This window comes from Austrofundulus limnaeus, unplaced genomic scaffold (genome assembly GCF_001266775.1).
Source record: "Austrofundulus limnaeus strain Quisiro unplaced genomic scaffold, Austrofundulus_limnaeus-1.0 Scaffold225, whole genome shotgun sequence".
NCBI classification, from domain to species: Eukaryota; Metazoa; Chordata; class Actinopteri; order Cyprinodontiformes; family Rivulidae; genus Austrofundulus; species Austrofundulus limnaeus.
The window spans coordinates 203,348-217,590 of NW_013952627.1; the positions used below are offsets into that span (position 1 = coordinate 203,348).

The following is a 14,243-nucleotide window of genomic DNA, read 5'->3' on the forward strand; positions in this document are numbered from 1 at the left end:
ATCCAGCTCACTGTGTGTTAAAATGTTTCCACTATCGTTTTGTTATTTAGTTCACTGTTGTTACATTTTAAATTTAAATATTATGTTGAAATATTAAATCCTAAATCTAAAAGTGTCTAAAAGTAAATATATGAAATGCATATAAATGGAAAAAAGTAAAAAAAAAAAGAATAAATAAATGTAAAACAGCAGATGCAGTTAAATGTTAAAGTTTGCATTTAAATTTTTCAGAATGGAAAGCAGCTTTTGCTGTTGGTGCATGACTCTTGTTATGACATCATCATCCTGAGACAAAAGCAGCCGCTAACACTGCTAACACTTTCTTAAAAGACATTGGAGTTGCAGCAGGTGTCCAAGCTGAATTTAGTGTTAGCAGCATTAGCAGCGTTAGCAGAGTTAAAAATATTAGCAGCATCAAAAGTTGCTTTTGTCTCAGGATGATGATGTCATAACAAGAGCCAACTGTCGGTGTAAACTTTAACATTTATGCTTATGATGCATTTAGAAATAAAAGCTGTGAACAATATGTAGGGATGGGTACCTTTGACATTTGAATCAATTTGGTACCAATATTCGGTACCTTGGAATCGGTACCAGTACTTAATGGTACCAATTTTTGATACTTTGTGTGTGTGTTGTTTTTTTTTAATAATAAACTTCATTTTTTTATTTAACATATTTATTTCTTAATATATAAAATTTAACAAATATCAAAACAACATCCAACTCTTTRTGATGTAACATCAGTTGTTTACCAAATTACTTTAAAGTGAAAACTCTAGAAAACAACTAACGCAGTGTTTTGTCTTATTGCACAAATTAAAATCCAGTTCCCCGTATTTCTATTTTATAAAAGTATTGAATTTGGTACCCATCCCTAACAAAGAGGACAAAAATTGAGTCGCTGTAATTCTAAATCACTTCTSAAAGACCTCACTTCCCAAATGCTTTTTTTGTTGTTGTTGTTGTTTTCTAAAAAAGATGAATTGACACAAGAATTTCTGGAAGATTGGTAAAGGTTTTCAGTTTTACCAACAAACAATCAAAAAATTATTAATTTTTTTACATTTGATTATTATTGCCTTTATTTGATTTGCAGAACGTTGCGCTCTATCAGTCCTTTTCTKTATTCTGAGAGTGACATGGTGTCCCAGGTATATTTTTTTCTAAGCTGATTTTATTGTTGTACTAACCCACTCAATAAGTGGGTTAGTGTTTCATCAGGATGTAATCACGGACTCAACTAATCAACGTAAATTGATTGGAAATCAATGCATTTATTGGACRCGCACACAGTTCCTTCAGCACGTTTAATGCTTCCTGCCCTTCTTCTCATATTCTTTGTGGCATCCTGTCACTAAAGTTACATCAGCATAATAATCTCCTGATGGATTCACCACCTTTGGGACAGGATACAGTCTTGCACATGTCTTAATAACACACTTGTTTATATTAAAATGATTCAGGTAAAGATCTGTTTTTAAGTTGGGATCTGTGGAAATGTAATAACGGTTAATATCTTACCTGTTGTAGATRACTTTTTGAATGACCTACGTTTAAAGAAATAGTTTAATTTTGACCAGATTGACGAGTTAAGGCTAGTCCTAACAGAGTTTAGACATTTTAAAGTAGCTCCAGTCTGAAAAGCTTCATGGCGGTTCACGTGAACAGGATTTTATAGATCTTTACATTTCCATCAGTTCCGCATTATGTAATTATTTCCATAAAATGATTTGGTTATTTGCCAAGGTACACAGCTCTACAGCTGCTACTCCTTCCTGTTGGGCTGCAGCCACCATCCAGCAGGAAACCATATGATTTCTGCCGAGTATTCATGTCGTGCAAAATGAACTTGTGAAACATCTGGATGAATGTCTTAGAAAATGTTGATTATTTTTAAAAGACATTAATTACCCCCCCTCCTCTCAATTTGCATCAGTTCCCCGATCGTTCCCTCAGATCAGCTGCACCACACACTCTGGATACTTCTCATAGAGAAGCCTTTGCATTTCTAATTTTTAAAAACTTACTCAATATACCCCCCCACCCCCCAAAATATTTGTTGCATAAATGTTTGCTTCATTCGGTGAGTGAAAGTACACATTCAGCCTCTTGTTGTCCTCTGCCAACTTAGACTTAACTGTGCCTGTTTTAACCACGGCTCATGAAGTTGTTTGTGGAAACTGTGAGCTCGTCAGCAGTGAAAATAGTCATCTTATCCAGTCGGAGTTATGCCTGTTTGCCAAGATGGGGGAAAAACAATATTTTATTGCTTTGACTCCATGACAGACTTCCTGTAGCTCCTGAGTTGTGTGTGTGTTTGTAAGTCCTCTGTTATGTCCACACAGCGTTCAGATACAGCATGAAGATGKACGTTTGTGTAGTTGTGATGTAGCTCGCAGCTGACAGCTCTGTAATGTGGAAAAGCAGGTGGTGCAGACGGTGACGTAACGAACAATATGCTTCCTCTCCGGGGAGCGTGGGCCTGTCTCCATGCTCCTGCACTGCAACAATAAATAAACACCTCRGAGCAGGGCTGATGCATCCTACGTGATGAATTAGTCATGTGGGCGTGGGGACAAACCGGCGTGTCAGAGTCGATGTGTAACATGGAGCTGGTGACAGACACCATGTGGCCCATCTCTCTGAATAATTCAATAGACGTGTGTTGGCTTTAATAACTCTCTCTGAGTGACTTTCCCTGAGGCCCAAACACCGAACCTCCTCTCAGTGTAATCTGTCCTTCCGATAATCCCATTACTGCCCTCCTTCGCCTTTTCTCATAGATGCTTTAAAGGAAAGYGAGCCTACATGAAGTGGTATAATCATCAAAAGGTAGAAATAGAGACCACCATGAAACAAAGCGTTAGACCCCTTAAAATATGGTTTATTTTATTCCCAAACTCTGCTTTTGCTTGTGGAGCACCCGGACCCCACAAGGCTGCGTTTTCCTTAAAACTGGGCCCCACGATGTAGGAAAAACAAGAACACACACACAAAATACAAATCATAAATAAAATGGAAGGCAACAGAAAGAAGAAAAACTATCTTAGCATAATCGAAGCCACACATGGATTTAAAATAAGTTTGTTTTGTTTATTGATGCATTTTATGATCATTGTTGTTAAGGGAACCAGTGTGCTGCAGAATAAAGACATGCAGAAATGTTTGGCGTCCTCACAACACCCGATGGTTGCTTGATTTTTTTTTTCTTTATTGTTATTATTTTGTTTTGTTTGTTCAGGTCCGGAATCTGAACCTAGCCTTCCAGGCTGCGGAGAGCATCGGCATCAAATCCTCCCTGGTGAGCTGAGTTGCTGCTGACCTCACACACACACACACACACACACACACACATGCACTCAGAAACTCTTTAATTAGACAAACTAAAAATGGTACAACAAAAATGTCACAATACAAAGCTTTTGTTGCCTTTTGTATTTTCCAGTTAAACCAAAAGTTTTCATCAGTTTCCTGCTGMGCTCTGAAACAGTTGGGCTGTACAGTCGTCTGGTTTTGATGAGTTCAGATAACTTCTGGACGTCTTCACAACTCCTCAAACATCTGACTAACATTCAGCTGATGGCACAATATTTAGACTGTGGGAGCGTCGAGGGAATCCATTCGTGTTTGTTTACTCAGTAAAGAAAACAAAGTTGCTTTCATGTTTACTTCCAGTGAAGAAAGACAGTAGGCTTGGACAGTTCCAGTAAATTTCAGGATGAGATAAACACATTCAGAGATCTGAACTCTACTGTTATACAAATACTAACACCATTCACTTGAAGCCCTATTAAATAATAACATTTAATCTAGGAAACAACAAAACAAATTAAAATGGTGTTGCTAGATTAAGACAAAAAAGGAAGTTATTCTGTAGTAATTAGGAAATGACTGGTAAAATGCACTCAGTGGCATAAAAATAGTAACCCATGCAGGTTTGCAATAAAGTTGTTGAAGTATTCTCCTAATCAGTAACAGGAAGTGATGTCAAAGGGAAATGTCTGCTTGTGAACAGAGCTTTACTACAATGACCCACAACACAGACTGTAGAGGAGAACCTTATGTGTGTTTTTAGATTATTTTGAGTCACTGTCAAATAGGTGAAGAAGAGAGCGAGTTCAAAGAATATTGTTTTGATAAAAGCAAAAATCAAGGAGCTCCTTTTCTTAATGAGTTCCCCTATGATGTCACTTCCTGTTTCATTGTGGCTGAGCCAGGTTCGAAAGGAAATATGCCCGTTTTGTGACAAAATGGGTAAAATCATGTATTGTCAAGTTTCTTAAATATAAAGATTTTTTCTTTTACTTTTTGTATTTTAAGGATATGCATGCCACGTCGTCTTATAAACATCGTTAAGTACATTGTGTACGACTGACTAAATGTGAAATAAATAATATAGAAATAATATTAAAAGTAAAAGTAAGAGAGTTTTATTTGCTGGTAAGTTATGGTGAGTAGATGCAATCTTGAATTCTGAACTCTCCCACTTTCTGATAGGAAATTCACACTGGAGAGGGTGTTTCAGTTTACATTTAAGACTTGTAAGTGGGAAATTCCCACTTCCCAGTACAACTGGATCTTACCCAACTGGGATGTTGTCATTTCACCAGGAAAATAACTGACTTGCATTATGAGAGATGTAGTTTATGGTCAATGCTGGCTTTAAAGCTGCATATATTTCTTTTAAAGACATTAATACACATTAATGCTTAATTTGATGATCATCTCTTGATGTGGTCTGACTTGGGTGATCAGAACCTTCATGATGTAGAAACTTTCCCGTACCCATTGCTTCCAGCATCAGGTCACTGTAACATCGGCACATCCCACATTCTGGACAGTTCAGCCCAGCTTCATGCAGACCCACAGTGAGACCCCCATCAACCAAATCTTCAACAAACCCATCACTGATCTGAAGGTAGAACCAGTTAAATCCAAACTGGACCATTGCCATTGGGTGATTACACTCACMGGCCACTTTATTAGGTACACCTGTCCAACTGCTCGTTAACACTTAATTTCTAATCAGCCAATCACATGGCGGCAACTCAGTGCATTTACGCATGTAGACATGGTCAAGACAATCTCCTGCAGTTCAAACCGAGCATCAGTATGGGGAAGAAAGGTGATTTGAGTGCCTTTGAACGTGGCATGGTTGTTGGTGCCAGAAGGGCTGGTCTGAGTATTTYAGAAACTGCTGATCTACTGGGATTTTCACRCACAACCATCTCTAGGGTTTACAGAGAATGGTCCGAAAAAGAAAAAACATCCAGTGAGCGGCAGTCCTGTGGGCGGAAATGCCTTGTTGATGCCAGAGGTCAGAGGAGAATGGGCAGACTGGTTTGAGCTGATAGAAAGGCAACAGTGACTCAAATAACCACCCRTTACAACCAAGGTAGGCAGAAGAGCATCTCTGAACACACAACATGTCGAACTTTGAGGCAGATGGGCTTCAGCAGCAGAAGACCACACCGGGTGCCACTCCTTTCAGCTAAGAACAGGAAACTGAGGCTACAATTTGCACAAGCTCATCGAAATTGGACAAGAGAAGATTGGAAAAACGTTGCCTGGTCTGATGAGTCTCGATTTCTGCTGCGACATTCRGATGGTAGGGTCAGAATTTGGCGTCAACAACATGAAAGCATGGATCCATCCTGCCTTGTATCAACGGTTCAGGCTGGTGGTGGTGGTGTCATGGTGTGGGGAATCTTTTCTTGGCACTCTTTGGGCCCCTTGGTACCAATTGAGCAYCGTTGCAACGTCACAGCCTACCTGAGTATTGTTGCTGACCTTGTCCATCCCTTTATGACCACAATGTACCCAACATCTGATGGCTACTTTCAGCAGGATAATGCGCCATGTCATAAAGCTGGAATCATCTCAGACTGGTTTCTTGAACATGRCAATGAGTTCACTGTACTCAAATGGCCTCCACAGTCACCAGATCTCAATCCAATAGAGCATCTTTGGGATGTGGTGGAACGGGAGATTCGCATCATGGATGTGCAGCCGACAAATCTGCGGCAACTGTGTGATGCCATCATGTCAATATGGACCAAAATCTCTGAGGAATGCTTCCAGCACCTTGATGAATCTATGCCACGAAGAATTGAGGCAGTTCTGAAGGCAAAAGGGGGTCCAACCCATTACTAGCGTGGTGTACCTAATAAAGTGGCCGGTGAGTGTATATGTTTTGTCAGTGAGCAATTTTTATTGTAATTTAATTGTTATAAGTTTGAAAAAATAATCTTTAAATCAAGTGTGTTTTATTAAAAAGTGAACAAATACAGTTTTGTCAATGCATTGATGGACTTTGAGATTACAGTTGCTTTTTTGATTTCTGTAACTTTCCTAACAGTCAAAYAGTTGCTCTGCATCAGTCAAGTCCTTTCAATTTAATTCCACGGTCAGGAATCACCGAACGTTCAAAACTGGTGCTTGATGAGATTTAAACTCTGCTTCAGCCTGGGTTTGCTGTTTGCGATTTCATCAAGAATGTAATTAATGTGATAGAAGTCTACAGCTGTGAGAATAGAAGTACGCACATTTTAAAAAAGTCTAAAAACGGGCTTTCTGGGTTTTACAAGACAACCTCTGGTTTTCAGTGCTGCTGTGATCGCTGTCACATCAAAAACAAACAAAAAAGGGCAGAAAAACATTTTTTTGTAGTTAGTAAAGCTATGATCCAAGACTTCCAGTCACTTTAAATCCACCTCTGCCCACTTWGTACGAACACTGGCTACCCTTTTGCTTATAATTTATTACACTAGAATACATATTCAGGTTTGGACTAGTTTTTAATAATACTTTTAATCAGCTTGGTTTATAAAGCTGGACGTTCAGATCTGTAACCTTTGACGTTTGCTGTCGAAGTGAAGCTCCTGTGCAGGTGGTAAAATACAAGATGTCTCCCGAGAATTTACGAAAACTAAATTCAGAAATCATCTTGTCGTGATGTTCAGTTCTCACTGGAGCGGTTTGCAGCCAGTATAACAAGATGATTTTCTCTTTATTATGACATATTGTATTTATGCTAGCATGCAAATGATTAATCAATCACATGCTAATGTTTAGCAGCAGTTTTTCCATATCTTGTTTATTTAGTTAGCTGATATCGGTTACCACAAACCAGACAGCAGAAATTGATGGGTCTGTTTGTTTTAACTGTCAGTTGCATCATTTCATCATCCAGATTGAATATTATAAAACAATTATAAAACCTAAATTTTGATCTATATCACACATCATCAAGCACATTCTCTCCAAGATAAACATGTAAAACAAACAGGATTTACTGGAGCAATTTTTGGTCCAGCAGCTAATTCAGGTTTCCAGTTTGTGCAGACAAACCTGTTCAATGTTTACAAATTAAAGTTTCATCTGTGCAACAAAAACCCCTCAGACAGTTTTATGATTTAAAGGAATATATTCGAAGCGGATGACTGGGGCTACATTTTAAAACTCTAAATTATCTCACATGTGACTTTAAAAGTACAAGAATCTATTTACCATCACTTTACTCTGAATCTGGGAGCTTGACCGCAGCAGTAAAGTGAGTTCAACCTAAATGTTTGACTTAGACCAGAGTTCACATTTTGATCTCTTATTATTCCTCATTATGGCTTTGTGGTTGTAGGACTGGATTCTGCCAAGTCGTTCCCACGTTCATGACTTAAAAACACAAAACAAATAAAGTTACTGCAAGCTGACTTTTTATCCTCCCTCTGATTATAAAAATCATGAAGATGGGTCACATGGCATCCCAGACGGTGCAGACCGTGGTCTTATATGAAGACAGGGATGGACCGAAGTGAAGCATCTCCATGATTCATGTAAATCCTGGGGTTCACTCTGTGAAAGGCTGATTCGTGCTTCACGTCTTGCATGGCAAAAAATGTGTAGCTTCTGTCTGTTTTCTCCAGCTGACACCCCGTCTTGACATGTGGCCCTCGGTGACACCCCTGACATAGGGGGAGTTTTTTTTAGCTTTGTGACCGGGGTTTGACCTAATCCTGATAGGCGGAGATCTTCACTGTGGGCGGAGTTTAGCCAAACCATGACCGGTTCAATTTGACTTGACTTGTGTGGCAAAATAAAAGAGGACGTAAGAGTAAAATTATTGTGATCATGTAAATATAAATTAGTAACTTAAAATGTTATGTAGCAAGCACCTATCTGTCTGGAGTTACGACTAAAATTAATATTCGTTTTTAAACTTATTGGTTCATTTTGGCCGTTTGGACTGAGTTAAACATCCCTCCAGATGCAGCATCCACCCAACCGAATCGTTTTGGCTTCTTCAAACCTCACCTGAAACACTCAAGCTGACTAATCACATCTTTAACAAACTCCTCCCACAAAAGTCAAACACACCAATCATGTCTGACAAACTCCTCCCCATTCCAAAAACCTCAGACTTAGTGACTGTGGAGAACCTTCTCCATTCTTCTGCATCACGCAGAAAATGGTCGGCATCCAGAAAAGTTTTTACGAGTTTCAATAAAGTCTGTTTAGTGGTTTATGGGATATTTTGCTAACAGACACTGATTTCTCTCTGACACAGATGAGGAGAGTGGACACACGTTTCTGTTTCATGACATCAGCAGATTTATTTCTGTTACACTTTATAAGAATTATGTTTTAGCACTTTTTCTTTTCTTTATTTCCTGTGAAGAGCTCGTTTAGAAAAATGTGTTTGGTTTCTTTCACAAGTTTGTCTTCCTCTAAAACATCCTGAAGTGTTTGTTTCGTCACACAGCAGYGCTGAAAATAAATCATGAAAATACGGCCCATAATTTGAGGGACCGAGGAGGAAAAACAGTTCTTTTCAGCACAATCCACCAGATGTTACCAAACTTTGTGAGCGTTCATGAAAGAGGTCCGTGCAACAAACAGAGAGGGAGGGAAAATAAAACCACAACAGTTTTTTTCCTCCTGCTTGACACAATATTATCTCTGCAAAGAAACTATTTCTGACCAGCGTTGGGAAAACAAAGTTGACAGATCTCCGAGAGGTTTGATGCTGAAACTAATGTATTTTTACAGATTACAGGACAATACTATAGCTGATCTAAAAAATAAAAAACTGATTGTCACCCAACACTTAGAGTTCATGTGTCAAACGTAAGGTCCGCAGGCCAAATCTGGTCCCTGTTAACATTTTTTCCAGCCCTCAAGTGAATTAGTTTTATGGTTTCTGGATTTTAGTGCGTTCTTCTCATGACAGCTGGCCAACTTTAAAGTTTGACTTTTTCAGTAAACTTTAATTTTGGTGTCATAGTACATCTGAAATTATCCTTTTCTGTTTTTGTGATTTTAAAGTCAAATAATTGGATTTTCAGTGAAAGTTTGCTTTGTTTATACTGTCATGGACTAATTATTTATCTGTTTTCCCCTTGACACTGTTCATCTCTCATATCTTTCTGGTGGCTCCGGTCGCCTCCGCAATGCACTGAACTTTAACATACTCTTTGGGTGGGAGCCTTGTGATTGGCTGAACAGTACATTTGGCAATCTGTGATTGGATGTAAACTGTCACATGGTGTTGACACGATGTATATTATTGGCTGTGTTCTGCTGACGACTCCAGTAGCAAGCAGACAGAACCTTCCTGATTCAGTTCTGTTTTGTTTGTTGCTCATTAATTAAACCATATTTGATTATCATGTACGCAGACTTTTCTGGTTTATTCCAACGTGTTTCTTCTTTTGAGACGACAATACGATTTGCTGGATTGGGGATAAAATGTATCTTTAAGAAATAATAAATGAAAAAGTTGTTGAAAGATTAAGACATAAAATGCTAACAATGAAACTTTCTAAATTAATCTTCTGTGTTTAGCTGTTAGGTTAATGCATCTTCTGATTACTACATAAACCATCATTTGGAAAAGGTTTTTTGTATTTATATCTGGATTTCTCTCCTGGACTTGTTACATCTACAACTCGACTATGGATAAACAGCAGAAGATGGAGATCAAATAGAAACAAATGCATCACGTGTGCAGTGAGGAGTGAATCATCAGATAAGACTGTGAGAACATTTCCAAAGACGTAAAAAAAAACACTTGGATGAACTTTATCAGCAAACATTCATGTATTTGTCATTTTGAACGCAACCATTCCCGGACAGACAAAGAGCTGAATGAATATCCAGTGGGAGGGAAGTAAGATTAATMTGCATGTTAATGGGAGTTGGTCAGTTTTAAGACATTTATGCTGATGYTGATGAATAAATCAAGACACATACAGCAATTAAAGACAACAAAGTTTGAGCTTTTACGTCTGTAAATAAGGCAACCAGATTCACACAAACAAAAATAAGTGTTTGACATCAAACAGCTTGTGTGATGAGAGCCCTCACTGCTGTCATTGAATAAAAGCCAAATATTAGTAGACATCTGTCAGACAGTGTTGACTTTAGCTCAGTTAGTGAGATGAGGGGAAAGAGGACAAGACACCAGTAGCCTCGTGTACACAGACACTTCTGGACTTCCTACTGAAGCGTACGCTTAAACTGAGTAAACCTCATGAACAAATCCAGATGTGTGAAACAGTTGGTTCACATTAATACAAGCTSGTTTATTTTGTTCATCCTGATCAAGCTGGAGCTGAGCGCACACGAAAGAATACCAGAAACTTCTCTCTGACACACCTCTATTCAAATATGCAAATCGATACAAAAATGCCCCGCAGGTGTGATTCTTGTGTCTTCACATCAAAAATCAGGTCTGCACCTGCCAAGGAAAGCAGATCATATTGGGCTCGACGGGACCCTCCACCCGCTGTCGGGATCTTCCAGGATATTCCCGTAACGTGAAGAGAATTGCATTTCTTTTCTCTCCAGACAGCTGTAACATCACTAATACTATTTGACATGACAGAAGAGTTGCAACTTTCCTGATAGTAGCAACATGTTCCTGATTCTCTCCATTGTTCTGAGGCGTGTCCCTGCGAGTTTACTTCCTGTTTACTACAGCCATGTGTAACAACGTCTGATGTAATTATGCTTTGCATAGCCTGGTTGATTCACACCAAGCCATTTGATGGGTTTTTTTATTTTATTTTTTGCAACACGTTAAAAGTTCGCTCAAAATGCGCATTAAAATTGGAGGGAAACACGGCTACCCAGGAGTAATGATGTGATGACAGGATGCTTGTGCACGCACAGGCTCAGCGTGCATCAAGAATATTGTAATATGTATTAGAAAAATGACATTTTCCACATCCTGCAGCGTGCCAGTTTGTAGCTTGTAGTTTGTTTTCGATCAGCTGCTTATTAAAGAGAACTGTGGGTTGAACCAGCAGCTGTATTTGCACGTCACACTTTTAAACTGATTGAACGATGATGCTTCCTGTAAACACACACTCATCATGATGGTGCTTTATGGTGGTGTGTGTGTGTGTGCTGTGGATCGCTCTATTTACATTAGGCAAACTGCACCTTAATGTCAGCCTGTCTGGCTGTGTTGTACAGACGTTTCTAATAAATGGAGTAATTCCATTTCACACAGACTCTAAAGCAGCTGAAGTCTGTGTTGTGCTGTAAAATCAACTCATGTAATTGGATAAAGGTGGATGTATTCATGAAACATGAAACCAAACCAAAGGTCATTTCATTGATTGTACATCTAAAGTTTTAGGCCACATTTTTGGGCTCACCCTTTGTGCAAACCCAGAACACGTGACATCTGCCCACAGTGACCGGACAGCACTAATGATTAGAGTCTGTGTGCTCATTCACTCTTTTTGGGATTAAAATCACTCACTGTCCAAACTAGATTGCACAATCCCAGTTTGTTTACTTTGCTTACTGGGAGACACTACAGAAATACTCCTCCATAAAAAATACAGTATGTAAACCCACTCATTTCTCTATCACCAAAACAGTACCGAATTTAAATTAAAAACTATATATATATATATATACACACACACACACAGTAGCGTGCACAGACATTTTCGGGGGCAGGTGCTCAAATGTAGAAAGAAGGCACCTTGTCCGGTGCACGGAATCAGCAGCTGTCCTAATAATGTGACATTACAGACACATCTTGTACATTGTGCATATTTATCTATTTTAAATCAGATTTTATTCTATCTGATACAGATGTTTAATATTCAACACTCTACAGGTTGGTTTCTGTAGTTGAAAAGGTTAAATAAAAGTCAGTTTTGTTAAACTGATGACTTGTTTGATTACGTAATTTATCCTTATAAGTTGATCTGTCGTGATTACTTATTAACTGCGATTAATCACAGTTAATTTTTTTTTATTTACGATTAAYTAGTTAATTTTTATTAATCGATTAACAGCCCTAATATTATTACTAATATTTTTTTTATTTTGTTTCATTTATCCTTATGCAATTTTTTTGGGATTCTCCTCGTTTATTTTTTTTGAACATCTTTATTCATTTATTTACTTGTCCCTCCACCCAGCTGATTCATTATTTCTTTTCTTTGTTATTATCTGTTTATTTATTTCTGTGTTTAATAGAATATATTTACAGATTACCACTAGTCCCCACACTACTCAAAATTTCACCCATCCAGAAGCATTTTGGTTCGTCTTGGTGTTTATGTTTTGTTTTGTTTTTGTTTTGAGCTGTTGCCCAATTATTGAAAACATTTGTCCTTATTGTGTTGTAAATTAAAAAAAAGAGAATGCTCAGACATCGTGTGAAATGAAGTTTAGATGAAAGTTAAACTCTGGAAGACTAATCAACCTCACCTGCTGCTGCGTCACAAGCGCAGCGTCCTCCAATCGCTCCGTCTGCTCGCCAGCCGAACGTCAACCAGCACGTTCTAACACCTGTCATGTCATCAGCACTAATGCACCCCCATATCATCAGAGAGGCAGGCTTTTGAACTGAGCACTGATTGGCTGGATGGTTCCTCTCCTCTCTGGACCCGAGGATGTGCTTTCAYTGTTCCCAAAAATGAATTTTAAATTTCATTTTGTCCGACCATGGATCTGATAAGATGTCAGAGTTTCTAGTGTTCACATACAGATTCTGATTTGCACGATAGAGCTTTAACCAGCATTYAGAAACTATTTGGTAAATATTTTCGAAACGCTGAGAATTCCCGGGTGTTTTCATCTACAAATAATACCAGATTCTTACCATCCAACCTTTTCTGTTCCTACCAGGACATGGAGGAGCTGATGAAGACGGACCGGCCGGACTGGCAGAGCGTGATGCAGTACGTCTCTCAGATCTACAAGTACTTTGAGACCTGACGAGGGACCACGCTGTGGACCAGAAGCACCGCAGCTCTCTTCAGCTCCATCCATCTGCACTAAATCTTCTTTCCACGCTGACTGAAAGCTGCCTTGTTGACCTTATCTAACGCTCAAGGAAAGACGGAGGAGTCTAACGAAACGTTAGAAGTCAGAGTGAAAACCAGTCGCAGAGCGTCTTATCCACAAACTACAGTAAACAGYAAAATGAACACATACTTAATTGGTCCAATTTTTTTGACAAAACCTTTTTTTTCTCACCTGCTGTTAACACTTTTCTAAAACTTCTACAAAAAAATATTTGAACATTTAAAAAAAAGTGCCAAAGTCTTTTGCCAAAATGCAGCTCGGACCATCTACGCATGATAAAGATGTGRCGTTTCCTCTCAGTCAGCAAGAGCAAAACCGTGTGAAGAGAGTTCAGTAAATGTCCAGAACTTGCTGAATGAGTTGGAGTCGTGTTTGAGAGAAGAAGATGTTTACAGTGAAAGTCCAGCTGAAGCCTCAACATCTGGATCGTCTTTGAGGGAGGAAGCTGTCACCGTCTGTCGAGTCGAGCCACTTAAACCTGAGGGTGTAAAAGTGAGTAACAGTTTCCCAGGAATACTCTTGTGGAACCGGGCTGATCTTTACGCTCACGCTGGGCTGTTTCTCCACATCCCATCGACTCTCTGAAGCTGCAGAGCGTTTGTGTTCGACCAGCTGAGTCATGGAGGAGGAGGAGGTTTCTGTGTGCTGACGTTTGGACACGCTCCAGTTTGCAGACACCTGATTATKCTGGGGAATAAAAAAAGTTGTATTTATTTATTTACTGAGCGTTGAGAGTGTGGACAGAAATCTGTTGACGGACGTCAGAAATGTTAAGTTTTACTTAATAAAGAATGTGGAGATTTACTTTAAACCACTGTTGCTGTTTATTTTTGATGTTTGGGTGTGGAGTTGGTTTGTGTTGGAACGGCTCAACCGTGTGTGTGTGTGTGTGTGTGTGTGTGTGTGTG

The 14,243-nt window shown here is 39.0% G+C and overlaps 1 long non-coding RNA gene across 1 annotated transcript; it reads left to right on the forward strand.

The window, feature by feature from the left end:
* Nucleotides 1-3,237: 3,237 nt before the first annotated feature.
* On the forward strand, nucleotides 3,238-14,146 carry LOC106525391 (uncharacterized). Its single transcript, XR_001311111.1, has 2 exons — nucleotides 3,238-3,304; nucleotides 13,156-14,146. It is a non-coding gene; the product is annotated as an uncharacterized LOC106525391 (long non-coding RNA).
* Nucleotides 14,147-14,243: the final 97 nt, after the last annotated feature.